Below are 26,127 nucleotides of genomic sequence, written 5' to 3' on the forward strand. Positions count from 1 at the left end.
TCTTAAAAAAAATCTGTAATGTTTATTCCAGATATTTTAGAGGCTCTGGATTGGTATTGTCTTCCAGAAATAATGGGATCAGTTACTGAGATTGTCTCTCAGTCAGAAAGAAAAGACCTTTAGACCAGAATTTTCTCTTCCCAACTTGCTTTTGATACCCTGTGGGATCCTAAGACAACAGAAAACTGAGTTTTGTTTCACTTTTAACTGATTCTTTCACTTTCACCTGATTTGGGCCCAGTTTCTTCATACGTGGGAAACAGCAGCTGCATTAAAGCAGCAGTTCTCACCGGTGTGTTTTGCCCTTTAGCGGACATCGTCTGGAGACATTTTTGGTTGCCAGGATTTGCTGGGTGGCCTTACTGGCATCTAGAAGACCGACGCTGCTCAACTCTGTTGCGCGCTGAACCCAAATGCCAGTGGCACTGAGCTTGCAAATCGTTGGACTCATGACGCTTTGAGTGCTCTCAGGACTCTGGAGGTCGATGCTGGGGTTCCTCGCTGGCTTCCTGCTGCTGATGCTCTTCCCCTCTCTGAGCTCTTTTACAGAAAGCTTCTTGGCACACTTGCTGCTTTTCACTGAAACCAGGATGTGTGGTGACTAGAAGCTGCGTATTCACATTTATTTTTATCGATTGATGGATTGAGGCTGCTGTGCAGTCGTGTGAGTAGCTCCGGCTACAGGCGGACGCCACCATGCCCAGCTAATTTTTTGAATTTTTTATAGAGATGGGGACTCGCTGTGTTGCCCAGGCTGGTCTCCAATTTCTGGGCTCAAGCAGTCCGCCTGCCTCAGCCTCCTTAAGTGCTGAGATTACAGGCCTGAGCCAGTGCACCCATCACACACTTACTTTTAATGGTCCTTGAGGTTAATGGCAGCTTTGAACAATCCTGTCCAGGAGTGTAAGGAGAAAAAGCCTCACTCCATCTTCCAGGAGTGTAAGGAGGAAAAACCTCACTCCATCTTTGCAAAACGCACGTGCCATGAGTGTTGCTCAGGAAACACGCGATTCTCTCGGATGCTAAGTGCAGAGCTGGGGAACCCTGCACCAGCAAGCCCTGTCCTGGGAGCTGCCTTCAATCCTGTATGTGCTTCCCTCCCTGGTTCTGCACATGGAAGTGTTTGGAGTTGGAGGAGAGCCTGATGTTTGGATGGGACTGAAGTAACATGGGTATAGATTTTTTTTTCCCCCATTTAGACTGGTTTGTTTTATTCTTGGAGTCCCCAGAGCTCTTCAGGGAGATTATATAGTTGTATTCAGCTGCCTTTTTTTTTTTTTTTTTTTAAAGACGAGTTTTGCTCTGTCACCCAGGCTGGAGTGCAGTGGCGCAGTCTCGGCTTACTGCAACCTTCGCCTCCCAGATTCAAGTGATTCACCTGCCCCAGCCTCCCAAGTAGTTGGGGTTACAGGCCCAAGCCACCACACCTGGTTAATTTTTTGTATTTTCAGTAGAGACGGGGTTTTGCCCTGTTGGCCAGGCTGGTCTTGAACTCATGGCCTCAAGTGATCCGCCCACCTTGGCCTCCCAAAGTGCTGGGATTATAGGCGTGAACCACTGTGCATGACCTTATTCAGCTTTTTGAAAAATGGTACTGCAGTATAATCTTTTCCTCTTAAAATACTCAGTGGAAATGAAAACCACCTTATCTTTTTTTGCACCTTTATGTAGTTTAAAACTTAATATGCTTCTTAAACTTAAAATTAGTCTTTTAAGGCCGGGCACGGTGGCTCACGACTGTAATCCCAACACTTTGAAAGGCCAAAGTGGGCAGAACAGCTGAGGTCAGGAGTTCCAGACCAGCCAGGGGTGGGTGGCGAGCGTCTGTAATCCCAGCTACTCGGGACGCTGAGACAGGAGAATCGCTTGAACCCAGGAGGGGAGGTGGAGGTTGCAGTGAGCTGAGATCACGCCACTGCACTCCAGCCTGGGGGACAAGAGTGAAGCTCTGTCTCAAAAAAAAAAAAGCCTTTTAAAAACTTAGGTTACTGGTAATGTTTTGTTTCTGTGTCGAGATTGCCCACTTGGGTTATTTGGTTTCTTACGTATAAAAAGCCCCAGAGCCTCTAAAATCTGGTTTTATGGTGATTTCACAAGATTGTATCAGTGTCATTTACTCTTTTTTGTACTGGACTTTGGATTTACCTTTAAGTTGTTGCAATTGCTGCTTTTTGACGTAAAAGTATTTGATGAATGAAGTAAGTTTTGGCCTTGGCACAGTGACCAGGAGCTGAGCAGTGGGTTATGGGAGAGGAAGGGCGATGGAATAAACCGTGTGGACCAAATGGAGGGAGACGAGAGCTATGAAAGAACTGAGGCTGAAATTATTATTGACATGAGCTAATCTCACTCTCTTGTTTCAGAATATATACAGCCCTGCTCTGGGACACACCTCCATTGGATTTAAAAGACAGTCCTCGTCAGCACTGACTTTCGGCTATGGAATCGGTAAATATTCACTGCATTCTCTATCAATTTATGTTTTTGTCATTGATTTGTAAAAATAAGTATCAAAATAATGCATGAGTGTCCAGGTTGGTTTTCTTGGACTTGATAGAGTTTTGTCAAAATGTTTTGAATTTTGTTCTGGATTTCACTTGAGTGTTTTCAGAGTGGTAACAGGTAAGCTTTTTTGGATTAATGAATGGGATCCTTGGTGTCACAGTGAGAAGAAATCTGCTGAAAAATTAAATAGGTTGTTAATAGCCAATAAAAAAGTTTATTTCCTCTCATCCTCCTTTAATTTTCTTCATCCTCAGATGGTCTGGAGATGACTGAGACCCCCACCCTGTGCTGTGTGTTGTGTGCTCTGAGCATGTTGTGTTAACAGTTTGCATGAGGATTCTGTATCCTGGGGGGCTGTTCTGCTCTTGTTTGGATCCTGGTGGTCTCGCCGGGTTGTCCTGTGTTTCTGGGCATGGTGCTGCTGCTGAACCCTCTAGATGGCTATTCTGGCTTTTTCTCGGAGCTGGAGACCAGTGTGTATGGTTGGCAGGTAAGGAGTGGGAGCCTGGTTCGCCAGCCCTTGACTCCTTGCCTCCTCCTGGAAGTGACTGGCATGTTTTTTGAGAGGAGCGGCAGCAGTCTCCATGAAGACTTTGGCCTTGGCTCTGACCGAGCACGTGTCGCTGTAGGGCAGAGTCCTCCCTCCTACCGGAGACGCATGGTGACTGGCAGGTTATTTTCTCTGATACGTGGATTGATAGCAGTTGAAGAGAAAACTTGGCTAATTTAAATTTTCATATTTTGGGCAGGTGTGAGTCATGGTTTTAAAGTGAACAGTCCGAAAATACGTCATCTGTTTTGTGTTGTTACTCCTAGCAAACATGAAAGAACCTTTCCTGCAACTTCTTTCCGGAGCGTCATAGTTTGGTGTATCTGTCCTTTATCTCAGTCACCTGGAGTCAGGCCGCTTTAAAACACACCTGACTGCTTTCTTTTGTATGACTGAATTGTTTCCTTGGAAATAGAGGTGAGGTTTGAAGGAAAGGGAATCTGAGATATCCTTGAAAATAGGTCTAGAATTGTCTTCTCTCAATCTGTGGGATGGTTCGTAGTTAGAACGAAGCCAGCCTGGGTAGTGGGCATGTTCGTGATCAGGTGAGATGTTTTTCAAGATCTGGAGGTGGACTGAGCCTGGTTGTGATAAAAGGGGTGCCATGGAGGGGCCAGGTACATGGGAAAAGCAGGGCAGCGATGAGGGAGCACCCCACACCCCAGGGTCTGAGCTGTGCCTCTTTGTGAAAAGGATACTGCTGACCTTCATGTATGACAAGGAAAAGCAAAATACTGCATTTTCTTTCTTTTTTTAATTTTAATTTTAATTTTTTGTGGAAACAGTCTTGTTACGTTGTCCAGGCCTGTCTTGAACCCCTGCTCTCAAGCAATCCTCCTGTCTCACCCTCCCAAAGTGCTGGGATTACTGGTGTGAGCCACCACACCTGGCCAAAGTGCTGCTTACTAGTGTGAAAAATAAAATTATTAATCAGCAATTAGTGGCCAGGCACAGTGGCTCATGCCTGTAATCCCAGCACTTTGAGATGTCAAGGCGGGTGGATCACTTGAGGCCAGGAGTTCCAGACCAGCCTGGCCAACATGGTGAAACCCCATCTCTATTAAAAATGTAAATATTAGCCGGACGTGGTGGCGAATGCCTGTGATCCCAGCTAGTTGGGAGGCTGAGGCAGGAGCGTTGCTTGAACTGGGAGGTGGAGGTTTCAGTACACTGCGCTCCAGCCTGGGTGACAGAGCAAGAGTCTGTCTCTGGAAAAAAAAAATATATATTGATGGATTCAAAATACAGGCTTCTGTGATTAAAGGGGAACAAACTGTCAGCAACTCTGCTGACAGGACCTGGAATTGGCCTAACTGTCTAGCACTCTAGTGCATTGAGAACAACAGATGTACTGATACTTAGGTTTGATGACCCAGGAAATGTTGGCATTTTTGACCATGCCACAATAATAATCTAAGGTGTTTAATGCCATTCGTCACTTCTGTGAACTATAGATCCTCAGTATTGATTTTGCCTTTTGTTTGTCTGTGGTGGTTGCATTGAATACGAGGAACGCCCTTAGCATGGGGTCTGTTGTGACCTCCCACCAGGGAGGCTGCAGTGTTGCCACAGAGAGGCCCCCTTGAGCAGAGGGTGGGCGCAGTGTGACCCGAGGCACCGTGACCCACATGGGCATGTGAGGGCCTCCTGAGGACCTCTCTGAGGCTGGTTCTCCATGGTTGTTTTTTTTTTTTTGAGGCAGAGTCTCGCTCTGTTGCGCAGGGCCTGGAGAGGAGTGGTGCGATCTCGGCTTACTGCAACCTCCGCCTCCCAGATTCAAGAGATTCTCCTGCCTCAGCCTCCCGAGTAGTTGGGATTACAGGTACCCACCACCACGCCCGGCTGATTTTTGTGTTTTTAGTAGGATAGGGTTTCACTGTGTTGGCCAGGCTGGTCTTGAATGCCTGTTCTCCATTGTTTTATCTGGCATTAAAATGCAGGGTTTAAAAAAAGTATAGCTGGCCAGGTGCAGTGGCTCCCGCCTGTAATCCCAGCACTTTGGGAAGAAGGGGTGGGTAGATCACTTGAGCTCAGGAGTGTGAGACCAGCCTGAGGAACGTGACGAGACCCCATCTCTACAAAAAATAAAAAAATTAGCGAGGCATGGTGGCATGTGCCTGTGGTCTCAGCTACTTGGGGAGGCTGAGTGGGGGGGAAGGATCACTTGAGCCCAGGGGGTTGAGGCTGCAGTGAGCTGTGATCACACCACTGCACTCCGGCCTGGGCCTCAGGGTGAGAACCTGTCCCAAATGAAGAAGAAGAATAATTTTACGGGTTCTCTAATATTTTTCATTTTGGTGTTTGTGTCGTTCCTGTGTTTCACTTTGATTCTTTGGGGTGGAATGTGAGCAGTTTAGATGAGATCCACAGTCGCTTCTTCAGTACATGCTGCTGTGCTCTTTTCTCCCATCTGGGCATGACTTAGGTGCCCAGCTTGGATGGATTCTAGGCTGGTCCTGCCCTGAGGTGGGGCCAGGTGTGGCCGCAGTGACACAGGGTCCCCGACAGCCTGTGTGTGATGGGCTGACGGGTGCTAGCTCTGTGACCCTGGCCCCTCCCTTCCACTCTCCGAGCCTCAGTCTCCTACCCAGGACAGTGGTCACGGTCATATCTACTGTAAAGACTTCCTTAGAGATTAAATAACACTTTACAGAAATAAAACTGCTTGAAAATAGAGGCTTTAAAACAACTTTAGTTTGTAAATTGTTTCTCCAGTATAAAAGTAGTTGAAGCTGACATCTTTCTTGGCAAAACAGAAGGGTTAGTCCTCTCAGGCGGTGCGGCTGTGTGGTCCCCGATGACCCCAGCACGCGGTTCCCGGTGAGTGTGGCCGTGAGCGACAGCAGGCTGCTGACCCTAACAACATGTGGATGTTCCATTTATGCTTGCTGTGAAATGGGGCTTTCAAATTACATTTCCAAAAAAGTGGGGGTTTTGAAAGTGGTTTGTTAATGATAACAAAGGTGGTGGTGTTCCTATGAAGAGAAGCTTGGACTTAATGTTTTGAATGCAAAAATGTTTAATTGACATCTCTATTTAAGATAGAAAAGTAATCAGGTTCCATCTTGCTGAAATGTTGAACTTGTAAGGCGGGTGCGATCGTGCGCCTCAGTGTCCCCGAGTGCGCAGTCTGAGCAGCTGTGCCTACGGCCCGCATCCTTGAGGGCGTGCAGGCCCGTGGTGGTGGCTGGGCTGGAAGTCTGCTCAGCCAGAGCCGAGCCCCCTCCACTTGCTGTTGGTGTGCTGGGGTCCCTGTCTGGGTGGCCAGGTTGGAGGTGGGGAGGGGCAGGGCTGCTGTCTTTGGTACCACCCTCCTGCCTTCTCCCAATCTGGCCTTGAAAGCAGAGAGAGGCTCTTCCTGGGCAGGCCACTCTGCACCGTAGGGCATTGTGGGGGTGCAGAGTCTCCCTGGCACCCTCACCCCCTGGGGTGCTTGTTGGCTGTGAGATGCCGTTCCTGGTACACTCTTGGGGCTGTTTCTGTGTCCTGCCGTAGAGTGCTCCAGGGGTTCCTGGAGGCTGCTGACAGCCACAGGACTAGGTTTGCAGGCCTGTAAGGGATTTGTAGGTGCCATTGTGAGTTCACTTCCATTTTCTTTCTTTCTTTTTTTTCTTTGAGACGGAGTCTGGCTATCGCCCAGGCTGGAGTGCAGTGGCGCGACCTCGGCTCACTGCAAGCTCTGACTCCTGGGTTCACACCGTTCTCCTGCTTCAGCCTCCCGAGTAGGTGGGACTACAGGCGCCCGCCACCACGCCCGGCTAATTTTTTGTATTTTTAGTAGAGACGGGGTTTCACCGTGTTGGCCAGGATGGTCTTGCTCTCCTGACCTCGTGATCTGCCCACCTTGGCATCCCAAAGTGCTGAGATTACAGGCGTGAGCCATCGCGCCCGGCCCACTTCTATTTTCAACATAAGTTTTTGTTAGGATTTAGAAACAGGTAACTCCATGCTTCCATTATTATCAAAGAAACGTGTAGTAATTATGCCAAGATAAATAACTGCATTGTTTAGTAGAATCAGTTTTTATTTTAGAGTTCTGAGGAATTATCTGTGGCTAGGCCTCTTTAAACTGCAATAACTTATAGAAGATGCTGTGTCATTTAAGTTAGACTTGTTCATGTGAAAATGGGCACTTGTGGCTGAGTGGCGCCCCCTCCTACTCCCTCCCCCTCCAGGCTCTGGTTCATGGGCAGAGAGTCCCAGGGCCTGGGGGAGGGTTTGGAACATTGGAGCTCCCCATTGGGAGCTCTGGCTGTCAGCTGTTTTCCCGCATGTGTGCTTTTAGCCGGAATGTGTCTCTGGGTGCTGGGACCTCTGCTGACCTGTGACCTCTGCTGTCCTCTGTCCTCTGCTGACCTGGGAGGCATGGAGCGGTCCTGCTGGGGGACTGAGAATGGCTTTTTGTTTGTTGGTTATAATATTGCGGTTATTTTATTTCTTTTGTTAACTACAGTGATTCTCATGGGGTCAGTGTTTTATTTTTTTAATACCATCATTTTTACAGCTGGCTTAAGGGAATGTTTTCCTCTATGTTTTTGTATCTGAGGGTGAAAAACATTTTGCCTGGATCTAGCATAAGAGTACTCAGTAAGTTCTGTTTAAATTGAAGTGAACTTTATCGGTGGAAAAACAACAATGTACCTTTTTCCTGTCCCACTGTTTCTTCCTGTAGCAAATGGGGTAAGGGCTCTGCGTGTCTTAACACATCATTGCCACCAGAAGGCCCATTTACAACTTGCTTAGATTTTGGTGGGAAGAAGAGGAAGGTAGGAGGAAGGAGATGGAGGGTCCAGTGTGGCCTGAGCACCCCAGTGCCTGGCTGAGGGGAGGGATGGGGCACGGCCAGGAGACTCTGGGAGGCATCTTCGTTACTGGCCATTGGATTCCTCAAATTCTGCTGAGAATTCTAGTCTCTTTTTTCCCCACTCTAGGATAAGGATCTTAATTATTTATTTGTGTTGTCCATTGGGAAAAATGATTTGGGATGTACTTACTGTCAACAAGGGGATAGTGGTGGGTTCCAAATGTAAACTGGCCAGGCACCATGAGATGGTGTCTGTAATCCCAGCACTCTGGGAGGCTGAAGTGGGAGGATTGCCTGAGGTCAGGAGTTCGAGACCAGCCTGGGCAACGTGGCAAGACCCTGTCTCTCCAAAAGATACAAAAATTACCCAGGTGTGGTTGTGCGTGCCTGTTGTCATGGCTACTCACGAAGTTGAGGTGGGAGGATCTCTTGAGCTCGGGAGGCAGAGGTTGTAGTGAGCTATGATCACACCACTGCACTCCAACTCTAGGTGACAGAAGGATTAGAAGAAAAAGAAAAAAGGAAGAAATGCAGACCATCTCGACAGCAAGATGTGTAGCGTCTGGCCCAGCCAGGGCAGCCTGCTCTTCTTCCTGTGCAGTCGAGGTTTCCCACCACTTGTGTGCAAGGATTCTGAAGGCAGTGCTGGCTGCTGGCACAGGGCTGCAAGTTTGAAAGAGACGTAGAGCAAAAAGGTCCCTGGGCCCCCATGGTGGCACCAGCACACACGAGAGGAGATGTGGTGGAGGGCACCATCATGGAGGCGTGGCCCTGGGTGTGGACAACCAGCGTGGGCCCAAGCCCCTGTGCTGCTGCCTCCTGCCCTGGCCGCCCCTCTCTCTGCAGGCAGCTTTCAGGAAAGCGCCTGTGGAGGCCGGGCAGCCTGAACATGTTGACTTTGGCAGCAGGAGCCGCCTGGCTCTGCTTACTCTGTGGCGCAGTACATAAGGCTCTGTGTAGAACACGTGCTCACGCACATGTGGTTTCTGTCTCACCCTGGCCACGGTTGGCCACTCCCCACCCCCTTCTGTGAAGCTTCCCATGGGCTCAGAGGGCTCTCTGCCTGGGCATGGGAAAAATAAGGGAAATGAGAAGCGAGGGTTCTTTGTAAATCCAAGGATGCTTTTATAGCTTTTGGTATTGTTGACGTTTTGCTAAATGGATGATTTGTTTATTAGGAAAAATAAAACTGAGATTCTTGTTTATATCTGATGGTGTCAGCACGCCAGCAGAATAGCAGCCGCTTTAGAGACCTGCATGTGTCTGGAGGGCAGAACCAGAGCAGTAAGCAGAGGGCAGAGGGTGGCCTTTGTAGCCCAGGGGCAGGTGTTTCCCTTCCGAGGCTATGCTTGGTTCCTGATGGCCTCAGCTCTGCAGGGTGTCTTAGTCTGGTCTGAGGGCGTCTTAGTCTGGTCTGAGGGCCGAGACCATCACTCCCAACACCAGTGTCTGTGAGTCTTTTTCTGTTTATTCTCTCCATTTCCTGGGTACAGTCAGCCTTTGTTTAAAATTTATTCTTGCTTGTTTTCTGTTAGTGGGAAAAGTTTCTAAATATCAAATCCTGGTGGCTTAGTAACTACAGCTTTTGGGGTTGGGCTTCGTGATGATTTTGTGAGGCTTTAGGTGACGCTCAAAGGGCCGTACCCACTGGGTTGGCGTCTGTGAGGTACCTGTTCCGTGTGAAATTCTGCCCTGTAGCTGAACAGCAAACTGTGTTTTAAATTTAGATTGAGGCCAGGCACGGTGGCTCACGGCTGTAATCCCACCATTTTGGGAGGCCGAGGCGGGCGGATCACGAGGTCAGGAGATCGAGACCATCCCGGCTAACACGGTGAAACCCCGTCTCTACTAAAAATACAAAAAATTAGCTGGGCATGGTGGCAGGCGCCTGTAGTCCCAGTTACTCGGGAGGCTGAGGCGGGAGAATGGCGTGAACCTGGGAGGCGGAAATTGCAGTGAGCTGAGATCGCGCCACTGCAATCCAGCCTGGGCGACAGAGCGAGACTCCATCTCAAAAAAAAAAAAAAAATAATAATAAAAATAAATAAATAAATAAATTTAGATTGAAATTGACAAGTGAGCAGAAAGATGCCAGTTTAGATGTGATCAGGTTTTGTTAAAGAAATCCTATAAAATGCCAGGATATTTTGGCCTTGTAATACTGTATTCTAAACTTCAGTGTTATAGTGGAAACTTTTAATAACACAACAACCAGTTTTCGTGTGTGTGTGTGTGTGTGTGTCTGTGTGTGTGTGTGTTTTGGTACAGACAGGATCTTGCTATGTTGCTCAGACTGGCCTGGAACTCCTGGCCTTAAGCAGTCCTTCCTCCTCTGCCCCCCAAAGCTGTGTGATTACAGGCGTGAGCCATGGCACCCAGCCTTTCCTGCTCTTTTGAAAAGCTGGCTGTCTTGCTCATCTCCCTCACCCCTGTATGTTTTTGTGCTGTGGGCAGGGCGGTGACATGCCGAAGACGACCCATGGGAAACCCTGGCTACAACCCACAGAAAAAGAATGGACTAAGGATGGGGACTGCCTTCCCACCCCGCCCCTGTTGATAGGTAGATCTTGAACAGAGTTGTATTGGGGGCTACGGGTGCTAGAACCTGTGGGGGTTTGAGCTTTTTTGTAGCCTAGTGAGTTATTCTAACATCAGGACTTGGTCTGAGTCCTGTGGAGACGGGTGGAATTGCTGAGGGAAGCTGTCATCAGGTGTGTGAGCTCATCTCATTTCCTCAGACCGTCGGCTTCACCTAAAAAATCTGTTTTCTGCTCTTTAAGGGGCCTGATACCTGGCCCCAGGGCTCACTGGCCTGGGCCGCCAGCTTCCCTTGGCTGCTCTGGCCTTTGTGCAGGTGGTTTTTCTGAATTCTCTGCTGTGGCTGTGGCTCTTTTTGGTTTTGCTCCCAGAGGCAGGGTTGGGGCGGCCTTTTCTGTACTCCTCCTGCTTTTAGAAACCGCACTGCACAGCAGCCTGTTCACTTGTGTTTCCCAGTAACTCCTAAGGTCTGTGAGAGGCACATGCTTTGCTAGATATCTTCACTTATGTTCTCTTTTTTTCCTACAAAATCCCAGAAAATTGCATTTTCCTTATTTTTATCACAAGAGTAATGTAGGCCTCAAAAGATGTTTAGGAAGTAGGGTTTGAATTCAGGGTTCCACGGCTGATCAGTGAAGTCAGTGAGTGAGTCCCAGGGATGCTGAGGCCAGAGGTGGTTGTATTAGCACTAGATTCTAGGGAGGGTGGCGGGGGCGGGGGGGGTGCCATGCTGAGGCCAGAGGCGGTTGCATTAGCGCTGGGCTCTAGGGAGGGTGGCAGGGGGTGCGAGGAGGGGCTGCTGTAGCCATGGGCACGGCTGGGGCGTCTTTCATGCTCATCCCAAGGGTTTGAGTGTGCGTGGGGCAGTGCTCACGCTCGTCAGCCTGGGCACCGGCTGTTACACTCGTGCCAGATGCAGCGGGCCTGCGGTGTGCCAGAGCGGGGTGAGGGAATCTGGGCCGGCCACTTGCCACCACGCTCGGGGTCAAGGTGAGGCCGTTTTTAACGGCCTGTGTACCTGCCATCCTCTTTCTCCTCTGCCCAGGCAACTGGGAGCTGATGCTGGCCTTTCTGTGCATGAAACCTGGTGGTTTTGCCAGCTTCACTGAAGGCTCTTTGTTCTGGTCGCCATGTCTGTGGTGGCCGAAGGCTGAAGTGAATGTGGAAGGGCTGCCCCTTCTGTAGGGTGGAGAACTGGGCTTCGGAGGGAGCAGCGCTGGTGCAAGCTCTCTCAGGGAGTTTGTTGGCCGAGTATCTAGATGCATCCAGTGCTTGCCACATAGTGTAGCCTCCTGGGCCATGCGCAAGTCCTTCGAGCTGTCTTGGCCTCTCTTCCCTGGCCATTGGTCACATGTGCATTGGCTTCCTGTTTGAGTCTGGGACCAGCTTGAGGACAGGGACACTACCACTGTGTGGCAGCTGTAGCTGGGGAGTGACTGCAGTAATTTTCCACGCTTCGCTATAGGTGTGTTTGTTCTTTACTTAAAAATTTATCAGTTTGGGTTTTTGAATTTAATGGAAGACTGAGTTTTACTATGTGGACAAAGGAGTTAATATTTCTTCTTTTTTTTTGGAGAGAGACAGGATCTGACTCTCACTCAGGTGGGAGTGCAGTGGCACCATCACGGCTCATTGCAATCTCTGCCTCCTGGGTTCAGGTGATCCTCCTGCTTCAGCCTCTCAGCGTCTCAAGTAGCTGGGACTGCAGAGGCACACCACAACGCCTGGCTAATTCTGTGTGTGTTTAATAGAGACGTCATCTCGCTGTGTTACTCAGGCTGGTCTTGAACTCCTGAACTCAAGCAATCCGCCTGCCTTGGCCTCCCAAAGTGCTTGGATTGCAGATGCGAGCCACGTTGCCCGGCCCAGAAGGAGTTTGTTTCTTAGGTGTGTGCGGCTGTCGTGCAACAGTCCTGACGAGGTGAACGTGGTTCCTTTTTGGCTTGGGGCAGGGGCCCTGCTGGCAGGAAATGCTGGGAAGGGCCTGGGGAGGCAGCTCTGTGTTGCTGAGGCTTCCTGGTTTCATCTCATTGTCTCTTTCTTTAAACCTCTGGCCATATCATCTATTAATCTTTTCTTTTTAATTTTTTTTCTTTTTACCCGTGTTCCTTATATAAAAATGAGTCTTTTTTTGTCAGTCCTTTTCAGTCCTTTCCTTAAGATGCTGATGTTCCTTGTGTGCCTTCTTAGGTCATTCTTTTCTGTCTGCATGTTCTTTTTTTTTTTTTTTTTTTTTTTCTTTTCTTTTTGAGACGGGGTTTCACTCTTGTTGCCAAGACTGGAGTGCAGTGGTGCATCTCAATTCACTGCATCCTCCGCCTCCGGGGTTCAAGGGATTCTCCAGCCTCAGCCTCCTAAGTACCTGGGATTATAGATGCCTACCACCATGTCCGGCTAATTTTTTGTGTTTTTAGTAGAGACAGGGTTTCATCATATTGTCCAGGCTGGTCTCGAACTCCTGACCTCAAGTGATCTGCTCATTCTTCCCCTGGCCTCCCAAAGTGCTGGGATTATTCTTGCTGGAGCTAAGTTGGAATTGACTGCAGTGCATCCTTTGTGAGGAGTGCTGGGGGAAGGTGTGAGGGATTTGACCCCTGAGCACCAGGGTCTGGCTGGAAGGAGGAGCTTCGTGGACAGGCCTTGAGGACGCTTTGGTGCATTTCCTGAATTGTCCCTGTGAGAACATGCCTTATCTGCAGCAGTCAGGAAGGCTGATAGGAAAGCTACCTGGAAAGCTGGGCATGGCGGCTCAGGCCTGTAATCCCAGCAGTTTGGGAGGCTGAGGCGGGAGGATTGCTGCAACCCAGGAGTTCGAGACCAGCCTGGACAACATAGTGAAAACGCTGTCTCTACCTAAAAAAATAAATGAGCCAGGTGTGGTGGCATGTGCCTGTAGTCACAGCTCCTTGGGGAAGCCAAGGTGGGAGGATCGCCTGAGCCCAGGAGGTCGAGGCTACGGTGAGCTAAGATCATACTATTGGCCGGGCGCGGTGGCTCACGCTTGTAATCCCAGCACTTTGGGAGGCCGAGGCGGGTGGATCACGAGGTCAGGAGATCGAGACCACGGTGAAACCCCGTCTCTACTAAAAATACAAAAAAATTAGCCGGGCGTGGTGGCGGGCACCTGTAGTCCAGCTACTCGGAGAGGCTGAGGCAGGAGAATGGCGTGAACCCAGGAGGCGGAGCTTGCAGTGATCCGAGATTGCGTCACTGCACTCCAGCCTGGGTGACAGAGCGAGACTCCGTCTCAAAAAAAAAAAAAAAAGATCATACTATTGCCCTCCAGCCTGCGTGACAGAGCCAGAACTTGTCTCAAAAACAGTTTACCCGTGTGACTAGAGGAGCTGTTTTGCAAATGTGCCCTACAGAATACAGTCATGCCCCATGTAATGGCATTTTGTTCCACAACAGACCGCATACGTGGTACCTCCTTCCATAAGATTATTTATTTATTTATTTTTTTGAGATGGAGTCTTGCTCTGTCGCCCGGGCTGGAGTGCAGTGGCGTGATCTTCACTCACCGCAGCCTTGGTTCCACCGTGAGACCAGGTTAACTGGTGTGGGCAGTTGTCCTGTGAGAGCGTGTGACGAGGCGTCAGGCTGTGTCGTGGGCCATGGCCCTGGTGGGATGGGACAGGAGAAGTTATTAGATGTTTCGTTTTGGAAGTCTGATTTCAGTTTTATTTAAAACAACAAACTACATTTGTGGTGGTCTGTGGACGCGTTGTTTGTCCACGAGTTCACTTTACGGTAAAGGAAAGAACATCAACCAAGAGTCAACAGTGTGATTTACGATGATTCTTTTATTGTGTAGTTCATTCAGCCTCAAGGTGGCATTGGGATCCATGATGCCTTTCATCCTCAGAATGACCTTGCGAGGTAGGCGTGGCTGAGCACATGGCCACCTGTGCCTGTCCATGCCTGTTCTCCAGGCTTCACCTCTGTGTGCTTGTAGGAAGGTTGAACGTGCCACTTTGTGGCGTCGAGTTTCTCACCCTCAGGATCCATAGTAGTGACTACGTCTGTCTTCTCCTGACCCAGGCATTAGCCTGACAGAGTGCTGCTAACTTTGCTGGTCAACAGCGTTTTCAAAAGCAGCTTTTCCTTGTCTTCCCTTTACCCCATACCCTTCAAACTGATGGCTCATTTTCTGGAGGACACCAGAAGAACAAAATAATATTTTGTGGCTATTAATCCTTTAAAAGCAGAGGAACATTTTTCCTAGCAGGAGACATAATAGGGTTGTACCTTTTCAGTGTTTTCAGTGAAGGCAATTTTTTCATGCCCTTTGATTACAAAAATGTGCTCCTTCCTGCACTTCCATTTTCCTTAGTTACACAGATGTTGATGTTCTCAGAGTCTTTGCTGGTGATTTAGTGCCTTGGTGAGGGTGGACAGGAGACTAGAACAGGGTTCTGCAGTAGCCCAAACTGGGCTTCCCCTCTCAGCCCCATGCTGCCTGAGGCTGGTGGGTCGAGCCACCTGAGGGCTGTGCCCATGACTGTCTGTTGGTGCTGAGAGGACTCCTGGTTCTTCACAAACATGTGCCTGGCTAGCAGCTTATGTGGTGCGGCGTTTGCTCTGAGAGTTTGTTGTAGTTTGGAATTTTAGTTTTAAGTTTGCCATGTTCTGAGTCTCTTGCATTCTTTCACCCTATTTTAGTTTTATAATCTTGCTACTTTCTGTGCCCTGTAATGTAAAGATGTGTTGTTGTTTTGCTTTTTTAAGAGACAAGCCTTGATCTGTTGACCAGGCTGGGGTGCAGTCATGGCTTACTGCAGCCTCAACTCTTGGACTGAAGTGATGCCTCTTTCTCAGCCTTCCGAGTAGCTGGGACTCCAGACGCGCGTCACCACACCCGCCTGATTTTTTTGTTTTTATTTTTTTAGAGGTGGGCTTGCTCTGTTGCGCGGATTGGCCTCAAACTTCTGGCCTCGAAGTCATTTTCCTGCCTCAGCCTCTTGAGTAGCTGTGATTAAAGGCACGTGCTGTTGTGCTCACCTAAAGAAGTGTTTTGAAACCCCTTCCCTGGGAGGCAGCAGGGCTTTTATGTAAGTGGTATCTGGTCTTTGTCTGTTTGGGGGTGTACTTTTTTTTTAAGCTGCTGTCATTGCCCAGTCGTAGTTGAGCATGTGTCCAGTTGCTTTATGTGTGGGCTTCCTGGGGGTGCTCTCCCAGAGCGCGGGGCCTTGCTTACTGAGAAACTTCCTCGGGACTTGGGTTCCCTGCTCTGCCCTCACCTGCCTGTGCTCTGCTCTTCCCTGTCCTCAGACGGATGAGCTTCTCCATGTTCTTCCATGCGGTGCTGGGACCAGTCAGGAGGGGCCAGTCAGGAGTGGGGAGCAGGCTACACAGGATTGCTCACAACATGTGCGTGGCTGGTGTGAGTGAGTGCGCATCAGATACTTCCTGTCAGTGCCCGTGAAGCAGAAGAGAGGGAGCGGATCAGGCCCTAGGGAGTGCGGGGTCCACCTGCCAACAGGAAGTTTCTCTGTAGTGTTTTACCTGAAACCGCGAGGGCACGTCACTCTGAGTGGTTGATGATGTGTCCATGCGCAGTGATGACAGCAGCGTTCCAGGCCACCCACCACCACGCAGTTGAGTGACGTTGGTGGTGTTGGGCACCTCCTAGGGCAGTGCCTACGTGGAGCCTGGTGTTTGATGGTGGGGCTGAGGTGACTGGCCTTGCTCTAGAGCTGGAGCCCAGGCGGAAAGGGGTCTCCACTGGAAGGCTAGGGTGCCTGCTTTGTCGGGAGCGGCGCAGTGCTGGCCCTGACTGGGCTCCTTCCCCCAGGAGAGCCTGGATAGTCTGCAGGCCCCACCCCGCCCACCTCCTCCCGCAGTGCCACCCCCACCAACCTCATTCCACAGAGCCCCCACCTCACCTCACCCTGCAGAGCCCCCGCCCCCTCTCCTAACCGCGCAGAGCCGCCTCCTCACCTCCTCCCCCAGAGCCACCCCCTTCACCTTACCCCGCAGGGCTGCCCGCCCCCACCCCCACCACCCACAGCTCACTCAAGGCTTGAACTCCCAGGCTCAAGCAGTCCTCCCACCTCAGCCTCTGGAGTAGCTGGGACTCCACTGGTGTGTGCCACCGTACCCAGCCAATTTTTAAATGTTTTTCTAGAGGCCGGGTCTCCCTGTCATTCCCAGTATGCTCTTGAACTCTTGGAGTCAAGTCATCTTCCCGCCTTGGCTTCCTCATGTGTTAGATACAGGCTGAGGTACTACCTACATTTAAATTGTCGTGCCTACCAATTTAAATAAGCGCTTAATCCCAGATACCTTATTGTGGCTTGTTAAGGTTAGGAGTTGATGTGAACTGTACATTAGTATCACTGAGACAAGCCTCATTCTTTCTGCAAAGAACTGGCATAAGTCTAAGTGTAGGCACCCAGATATAATTGGCTCCACTTTTCGCCTGCCTTTGTTGGAAGGGCTGTGCTTTCATGCAGTGAACTGTAGGTAGTCATCCTCACTCTCAAAGTTACACAGATTTAGTGCCTTATGGAAAAATCAGGGTTTCCATTAAAGAGGTCCATGGACAGAGAGTGAAACTTGGTGTGGGAGTCTGCTGGGGCTGCCGTGAGAAATCACCACAGACCAGGAGCCTCCACAGCAAGGATTTGTTCTCCCACGGCTCTGAGACCAAGCTGTCTGCAAGGCCGGTTCCTTCCGGGGTGCTGGAGGGGTGGAGGATGGGCATCTGCTCCAGGCCTGTCTCCAGGTTCTGGGGGATGGGGGCAATCTCTGCTGTGCCCAGGCTTGTGCGCACGTCACCACGATCTCTGCCTCCATCTTCACACAGCGTTCTCCCTGTGTGCACATCTCAGTGTCCACACCTGCCCTTTCTAGAAGGAAACTAGTCCTGTGGGGTGAGGGCCCACCCTAGCGATCTCACCTTGATCATCTACAAGACCCTGTTTCCCAGGAAGGCAATCGTCTGTGGTGTTGGGGGGCTAGGACTTCAACATAGTATTCTTGGGGAACACATTTCAACTTATAACACCAGTAAATAAAGCATAGAGAAGAAAGTAAAAATCGCCTGTAATCCTACCACCCAAGATAAAACATCTAAAAACATCTAAATCTAAAATGTTGAATATATCATGTACTTTTTACACAATAAGGATTACTCTGGATATAAGGCTTCACATTCTGCATTTTAAAGCTTAGCATTAATTTCCCTTCATCCCAACATGATACTTAGTGGCTGCATAATCAAGAGAGAAATTTAATACCAGACGCAGTGGCTTATGCTGTAATCCCAGCACTTTTGGAGGCCCAGGTGTGCGGATCACAAGGTCAGGAGTTCGAGACCAGCCTGGCTAACATGGTGAAACCCTCTCTCTACTAAAAATCCAAATGTTAGCCGGGCATGGTGGCGGCCGTCTTGGGAGGCTGAGGCGGGAGAATTGCTTGAACTTGGGAGGCGGAGGTTGCAGTGAGTCGAGATCGCATCGTTGCACTCCAGCCTGAGCAGCAGAACAAGACTCCGTCTGGGGAGGCGGAGGGCCGGGGGGAAAGAGAGAAATATATAACGTTACTGAGAAAACTTGAGGGCCAGCGTGTTGTGGATTTGTCCACCTCCATGCGAGGACTCCCTTTCCATCTTGGTCTTGGGTGCCATGCCAGGCAGCAACGGAGCAGACGGGAGACGTGTTTGTGAACCTGAGGAGGGCGGAGCCTCTGGGGCAGCAGATGACCAGCCTCCAGCGCAGGGAAGCCTGGGGCAGAGGCTGCCCTCTCTTGTGTCACTCAGCTTACTCTGCTTCTTGGTCCTGGTGCACTGGACCTCTCTGTGCTCTGGGAGCCGACTCTGTGCTGTGTGAATCCAAGCCCTGTGCTCTGGGACCATTTTGTCTTTCTGACAGTATGGTCACTTTAAAAAAGTAGACTTTATTTTTTATATTAGCTTTAGGTTCACAGCAAAATAGAACATAAATTACAGAGGGTTCCCCTGCACCCCCGGGCTCAGCATCCCCACAAGAGCGACTGTTTGTTATAGTCGCGACCGCCTGGGACACAGCATCATCACCCACAGGCCCCACGACCTCAGGGTCCACCGGGTGCTGTGCAGTCTATGGTTGGACGAACGTATCCTGATGTGGACCCACCGTTGTGGTATCATACAGAGTAGTTTCACTGCCCCAGGTCCCCTGTGTTCCTGCTGCACGTCCCTCCATCCCTCCCTCTTGCCAGCCCCTGACGTCGCTGATCTTTGTGCCGTCTGCACAGTTTTGCCCTTTCCTGGATGTCAGAGTCGGAACCCTACAGCGTGTAGTCCTTGGAGCCGGGCTGCTTTCACTCAGCGGCATACGTTTATGGTCCTTTCGTGTCTTTTCAGGGCCTGGTAATGTTCTCTTGTCTGGATGGACGCCGGGTGATTGATCCACTCAGCTATGAGAGTGTCTTGGGTCACTTGTGGTTGTCTCTTTGGGCTTCTCTTGGGGAGAAATGAACAATAAACAAAGCCAGCCACTGGCCCCTGAACTCGGTTCTGCCTCTGACTTGTCTTGATGAGGAGGTGTCCCTGCGTGGACTCGTGCTGTGTCATCGTGCTCCTGCTCCGTGTTCGGAGCCACCTGGGCTGTGACAGGAGGACAGTGTTCAGGGATGATGCAGCTTCTGTTGAGGCAACATGGAAAATGGGAGAGAGGGATGATGGGAGTCTCTCTGGGGTCTTTGAGGCCTTGTCCAGAGACTGCCCCAGGATCCTGGGTGGCGATGCACAGCCAGCTGAGAGACTGCCCCAGGATCCTGGGTAGTGGTGCACAGCCAGCTGAGCCATATGCCTGCCACTGCATCTGCACTCCTGGGCTAGAAAGCACCTTTACTTAGCCCACCTGATTTTTCTGTGGAGACTAGATTAGTAATTTCTAACCTGGGCTTGAGAGACTAACAGCATATTGGGATTTTTCTTTTTTGGACACAGTCTCTCTCTGTCACTCAGGCTAGAGTGCAGTGGCACAGTCATACAGCTCACTGCAGCCTTAACCTCTGGGGATCAAGCCTTCCTCCTGCCTCAGTCCCCTGAGTATCTGAAACCACAGGCACGTGCCAACACACCTGGCTAATTTTGTTCTTTTATTGTTTTGTTAAAAAAAATTTTTTTTAAGAGATGGGGTCTCCCTGTGTTGCCCACTCCTGGGCTCAAGCAGTCCTCATGTCAGCCTCCCAGAGTGCTGAGATCACAGGTGATCTTCAGCTGTTTCACAGTGTCACCAGATTCTCCAAACACAGTTTAATGTTATTCACATAGACAGTGCTTCGTGGCACTGTCACTGGTGACAGGCGCTTTGCGATCGTTTTTGGTGGGTGAATGTTGCATCGATTCGACAGCAGGCGATCAGTGTCTGAGGGTCCCGTGTTGCCACCTGAGACACCTGCTTTGACCAGGGATGCAGAGTCCCATGCCCAGGATGAAGGCTTGTGTGCTGGTGCTGAGCTAGCTGGGAGACATGGGACGGGCCCCTTGTCCCTGGCCACCGCCTGCTGCTGAGGGCTCCACTCCAGTCCCTTGCCTGTCGATCAGAAGATGCTCAGAGGAGAGGCTTCTGGATCACCTTCATCTTGACATTCCAGGGGCAGTACTGGGTCAGCATCCACAAAAGCACACTGTAAAACTGGGAACTGTATCTTACTCTTCCTGAGTGAAAAGGGAAAGTTTATGTCTCAGCCTGAGGCAGGTGGGCCCCTTGCCATCCACACCTTTGTCCTGCAGCCAGGGATGCACTCTGCTGGGCTCCACCCGTCCCCGTCAGGGGTGACTGCACAGAAAGGAGCTCGGATAGCAGCAAGGCCTGTCACGGGGAAGGCCTGCTTCCTGTCGGTCCCCCTGTGTGGCTGGCAGGGAGCGGTACAGCACCGGGAGTCCAGAGTCACTCTGAGGACACAGAAAGCTCCAGCTTCTTTGAGAAGACTCAGATTTTGTAAATGCACATCCGGTTGACAGCACTTACGGTGGAATCCGTGGAGTTGGACTTGTGAGAGGCCTTGCCGTGAGGGGGTTCTTGGCTGGTGTCTGTCCTGGAGGTGGATGCCTTGATGGCTGTCTCTCCCGTGCTCCCCTTGCCCAGGTCCTCATCCTCAGGACTTGTGAGACGCCCTTGGATGTGGAGGAGCCTGAAGAGCTCTGGCTCTGTGGGTATATCTGCTGACATTTGCCAAGTCAAACCTGAAGGATTGTAAAATGTCTGTATACCAATTCCAATTAAAAATAGGAATAATCCCATTGCATAGAAGTAGCACATTCTTTAAAAAAAAAAAAAAAAAAAATCCTGTATTTTCCAGTATAAAAAATTAGTGATCTGGTCAAGTCCCCTGGCTCATGCCTACAGTCCCACCAGCACTCTGGGAGACAGAGGCAGCTGGATCACCTGAGGTCAGGAGTTCGAGACCAGCCTGACCAACATGGTGAATCCCCGTCTTTACTAAAAATACAAAAATTAGCCGGGCGTGGTGGTGGACACCTGTAGTCCCCGCTACTCAGGAGGCTGAGGCAGGAGAATCGCGTGAACCTTGGAGGCAGAGGTTGTGTTGAGCCGAGATGGCACCACTGCACTCCAGCCTGGGTGACAGAGCAAAACTCTGTCTCAAAAACAACAACAAATAGCGATTAGAGGAGCATTTCCTTAAAATTTTACAAACCCCATTAATGTGTGGCTTAATAGAAGACAGCAGGGTTCTCCTAGCTGTTTCTGCGTCAGTCTGTTGTAAATATGTTGTTCTGGTTGAAGTATACAAAAAAAAAAAAAAAAAAAAAAACAACTAGTGGGAAAATTGAAGCATATTTTTAATAAATAGCTTTTTGATTTTCATCGATATGACACCAAAACCCAGCAGGTGTTCGTGTTGTGAGCATTTGCAGCAGCGGGGAGTCTCACGGCTTCTCTTGGCTTCTCTTGCGGCGAGTGCGGCTCCGTCGCCTGTGTGTGGGAGTGTATCTCTGTGTGTCCACATCTGGAGGTGACCCAGGTCAGCACTCAGTGTGCACCCAAGGGCCGGCCGGGTGTCCGGGGCTTATGTGCATCTCCTGATGTGGACCCGCTGGATTTTACTGCACCAGAAAGCACCACCTGTCTCATCAAGGGAGACTTTTAGTTCTTCAGAAGCTGTCTGCTCTTGGAGTTTTCCAAAATTCTTATCTTTGAAAGCTTGAATTTTCACATTGACAAGTTGTTGAGGTGTTCTAGCTGAACTCGCAGCCGTCTTTCGTTCATTTTTCAGAAATGATCTGCCAGTGCTCATGTCCGAACAACCAGAATTTGCATGTCGGTCGGTCATTCTTTCACTGAAGATTGGTGCTTCCTGTCCAGAGGCCGCTGTGTCTGGTGTGCGGCAGCAGTGCTTTGTGCATACTTGTTTCGTCATGAAGGATATGCACAAGATGAATGCTGCGGGCTGGGGACGTAGTGTGTTGAAACAGTCCTGCCGCACCACCCCAGCAGTTCTCCAGTGAACTGGCTCATCAGTGCGGTGTCACCCAGCTGAGAAGGCATTGTTATTAAGCAGGTAGTTTTACACCTGGGAAGCAACTGTACCAAGCTATTCAGTCTGTGTGCTGGGTGAGAAAATGTCCTTGAATGAATCAGGTCAGCCTGTGTGCTTATTGACAACTTTTCAAACAGTTCACACCCTTAGGAGAGTCTGTATCAGTTACCTCCCCTGATACCTATGCTTGCAAATGTGTGTGCAGTTTCAGAGGGTTCCAATGTGATGACCCTGGGGAATGGGTCCCCTCCTGGGATTCTCATGGACAAGTAAGATTTGGTTGCCCATTCGGGTGGGTCTGTGCATCTGTTCCTGGGTGCATGCTCACAGATGCAGCACGTGTCCCAGCCATGGGCTGGCATCACAGCACTGTCTCCTTTCTTTGATCTTTGCATGCCAGTAGCAAGCGGACCATGTCCCCGCAGTGCGGGACTGGGCTCTTATGTAACAGCATGCCATCAGGGTTCCTTCCACACCGACACTGCTCCCAGGATTACGGAGCTGGAAAGAGTCCAGCCCATTCCTCTGGCAGTACGCAGCCCTTCCCTGGGGCTCAGCCAGTTTACTTTGCTTGCATAATTCTTCCTATTAAGACGCTGACTTAAAATTGACCAAGCCTCTCACTTTTTAGACCAGGAGTCTCTTGGATCGTTTGAGTGGTGGTGTTGCCTGTTCTTGGCCCTCTTTAATTTTGTCCTGTGCTTCAGCCTGGTCACTTGGTTTAATAATTTGTCTTTGTTTTTCCAAATCATGCAGAACTTTTAAGATGATCTGGATTGCAGTGACTTAACATACCGTGATGTATTTGCTGTTTTGGAGATCTTTTTAACAGTTAACAGAGTTCTGTCACCAGTTCTAAGTAGCCTTGGAAAAATTGTCGCCTCTGAATTGGCTGCAAACAAACCTTGAGGCTTTCCAACAGTGCTACAGCCAACCTGCCTTAATTGAAATGAGGACTCTGGACGTTTGAAAAATAACTCAATAACCTCTTGTATTTAACTCTTGGGGCCATTTATTATGGAAATGGCTATGTATAATTTTACAGCATCCTTAATGAAGCTGTTTATCATAAAATATGACTCCCGTATATGAAAGTAGTCTTTGCAGGTTTTATTGAGACGAGGAGTAGAAAATACACTCATTTTTCCAGAAGAGATTTTTTTTTTTTTTTTTTTTAAGAGGCAGAGTTTTGCTTTTGTCACCCAGGCTGGAGTGCAGTGGTGCGATACTGGCTCACTGTAACCTCCGCCTCCCGGGTTCAAGCGATTCTCCTGCCTCAGCCTCCTGAGTAGCTGGGATTACAGGTGCCCGCCACCATGCACAGCTAATTTTTGTATTTTAATAGAGACGAGGTTTCACCATGTTGGCCAGTCTGGTCTTGAACTCCCGACCTCAGGTGATCTGCCCGCCATGGCCTCCAAAAGTGCTGAGATTACGGGCGGGAGCCGTTGTGCCTGGCTCACGAGCTATTTTTCTGATGAGAAGTTTCCCCATGACTGAGAGCAGCGTGGCAGGTGTGGAGGAGAGGCGGACGTCTGCTTTCCAGGGACATGGAGACCACTGTGGAACTGCAGTCCCAGAACGTGCCTGTGTCATGGAGAGAAGCAGGTCAGAGGCCCCTGCCACCTGCCCGTTGGCCTCAGGAGGACATTGTGCTGGCAGCAGCCGAGTGGCCTGGGAAGCCTACCTGGAACCTGGGACTGTGGTGGGTGAAGCCTCCAGGAGGGCTAGGGAGGTGGGGAGGAGCACCCTGTGAGCTGCAGACACCGCTGTGTTCCAGTCAGCAAACACTGGGGTCTAGGAACTAATTTTTGGCACGTAGTGGTTTGAGCTTCACTTATTCGTAGCCCTCACAATTAAATTAGTCTCTGTTACAAGCACTTTCTTCATTACTTTTTGGCTTTTGTTTTTTGATACATTTTCATCGTGCAGATCAGCATGATTATTTCCACTGTCTGACATGTCTCCTCCTATTCATTAAATATTTAGAGTCTGTTTCATGCGAGATGCCATGCAGAGCTCTGCCGGATTCCAGAATGAAGGGCAATAGGCCCAGCCGGGGTAGTTCCTGCATGTTTCCATCAGCCCGGCTGCTTCCCGTTTTAACCCTTACAGATCTTCTGAGGTGGACGTTATTACTCCACCTAAGAGGAAACTAGGCCGGGCGCGGTGGCTTCCTCCTGTAATCCCAGCACTTTGGGAGGCCGAGGCGGGCAGATCACTCTGAGGTCGGGAGTTCGAGACCAGCCTGGGCAACATGGTGAGACCCCGTCTCTATTAAAAATACAAAAAAAAAAAAAAAAAAATAGCAGCTGGGTATGGTGGCGCGAGCCTGTAATCCCAGCTACTCGGGAGACTGAGGTGGGAGAATTGCTTGAACTCAGGAGACGGAGGTTGCAGTGAGCCAATATTGCGCCACTGTACTCCACCAGCCTGAGTGACAGAGCGAGACTCCGTCTCAAAAAAAATAACTAAATAAAAATAAGAGGAAACTAAAGTTTAATGTATGTGGTGGACTCTTTTGGTCCCAGGGTGTGAGCCATGTCCCCTGTGAGGACAGGTGAATGAGGCTGGGCTCGTGCCCTCAGGGCATTTGTGATGTAGCAAGACGGTGCCAGGTCCTGAGGGAGGCTCCAGAGGCTCCTGTGAGAGAAGGTGAAGAAGAGGGAGGGAGACTGTGTTTCCCACTGAGCGTCAGCATTTGCATAGGCTTTGAATAAGAAGTACAAGCGAAGAAACGGGCTGGAGTTTAGAAAAGGAATTTTTGGAGAAACAAACAGAAAGGGCCTTGGTAACTGTAGATCACTCACTCATTTCAGATGCAGGTAGGTCCCGAGGTGGTGATTAGACACAAGTTCACTCTCAAAGGTGCTTTCTTATGTAGTTGATGGAGTCGGTTAAATGTATTCCCAGTTTTCTTTTTTCCTAACCTAGTGTTTAGAGAAAAGCAGCCTTGGGGGACTTCTTGTCCAGGAGTTTGGTTAAATGTGGGTTCTGGGTGTGCCGGACGTCCTAGACACGGTTGTCTGTGAACTCAGCCATGTCGATGGGGTGTGCTCTTGGAGGCTGACATCCGAAGTGCATTACAGATGCTGAGTTGAGCATTAACTTCTGTAGCTGGGCTCTGAGGGACAACCAAGACCGGTCTGCTTCAACACATCAGGACCATGTTCGTGAACTGGATGGACCCTGGAGCATCTCAGTGTGGCATCACGGTGCTGCTCATGGAAAACATGGGCTGTCAGACCCACTGAGGCATTTTCAAAACATAAACATTGTTTTTCTTATTTCCATTGTTTACCCATTGTAGAAAATGTAAGAAAACATGAAAAGGGTGAAAATCTACCTTAAACTCCCTTATATAGGTAATGAATTTTAGCTTCTTGTGATCCTTCAGGAATGGGCCATCAGTGTGTTTGAAATGCTTGTTCCCAGGTGCCGTAAAGAAATAGCACTTGAACGTAAATTTAATTCTCTCAGCAAGGCCGTTTTTACTTTCTGCAGAAAGGGTACACTCACCAGCAGTTTTGCCATAAGAGTGCACCAAATAAAGGAGACCAGGGCCATTTATAACCTGACGCGTCCACCCTACCGCTGTGTCCGGTTTCCATTGGCTGGAACGGGACCTCACGTTCTGTATTTGTCCCGATTGGTTAGCAACTTAGAACTTTTTAAAAGAGGCAAAGGCAGAGGAGAACAAAGGAAGGAGGAAGTAACTTGTGGAATGCTGAGAAAGGTAAAAACACCTTCAAATAAGGAAGAGGAACAGGCTGTGACCTAATGCTTGCTTGGACCAGTATAAGCATGCCAGGGCAGATACTTAGGCTAAATTGTGGGAGCTTAGAACATAAAGTACATTGATTTCTTTATTATGGCTAGCAGATATTTAAGAATGTTAGTACAGGTCTTTCAATAAATTTTGCTTGTAAGAGAAGTTACTATTTATTTGTAATTAGACGGGGAGGAAAGTCTTTGAAGAGGAACCTCTGCTTTTTACACAGCTGAGATGTGTGCTCCGTCCAGTATCTCTGGTGGTGGACACATGGGTTCAGTCATGTGGGATTGAGTATTGTCCCTTCTGGCTTCAGTGCTGTTCCCTTCATTCTGTAGCTGTGCACTTTAGGTTTGAGTCTAAATGGAAATTTCGTACACTCTCTCCAGCTCAGATTTTGGTTCTGCTTCCAGTCAGCAAGGACTGCTGGCTGTGTAAGGTGTCCTGAGGTTTCACTCAGGCAGA

At 49.6% G+C, this 26,127-nt stretch overlaps 1 protein-coding gene across 2 annotated transcripts in view; it reads left to right on the forward strand.

Moving 5' to 3' along the window:
- The window catches only part of ANKRD11 (ankyrin repeat domain containing 11), a 191,943-nt gene that overhangs the window by 74,425 nt on the left and 91,391 nt on the right, over window positions 1–26,127 (forward strand). For both annotated transcript variants that reach the window (XM_032156167.2, XM_032156168.2), the window contains exon 2: window positions 2,364–2,448. The gene's annotated coding sequence lies outside the window, so the exon portion shown is untranslated. The remainder of the gene's footprint in view (window positions 1–2,363; window positions 2,449–26,127) is intronic.

The sequence above is a fragment of the Hylobates moloch genome, unplaced genomic scaffold, assembly GCF_009828535.3.
Source record: "Hylobates moloch isolate HMO894 unplaced genomic scaffold, HMol_V3 SCAFFOLD_6, whole genome shotgun sequence".
In the NCBI taxonomy this organism is placed as follows: Eukaryota; Metazoa; Chordata; class Mammalia; order Primates; family Hylobatidae; genus Hylobates; species Hylobates moloch.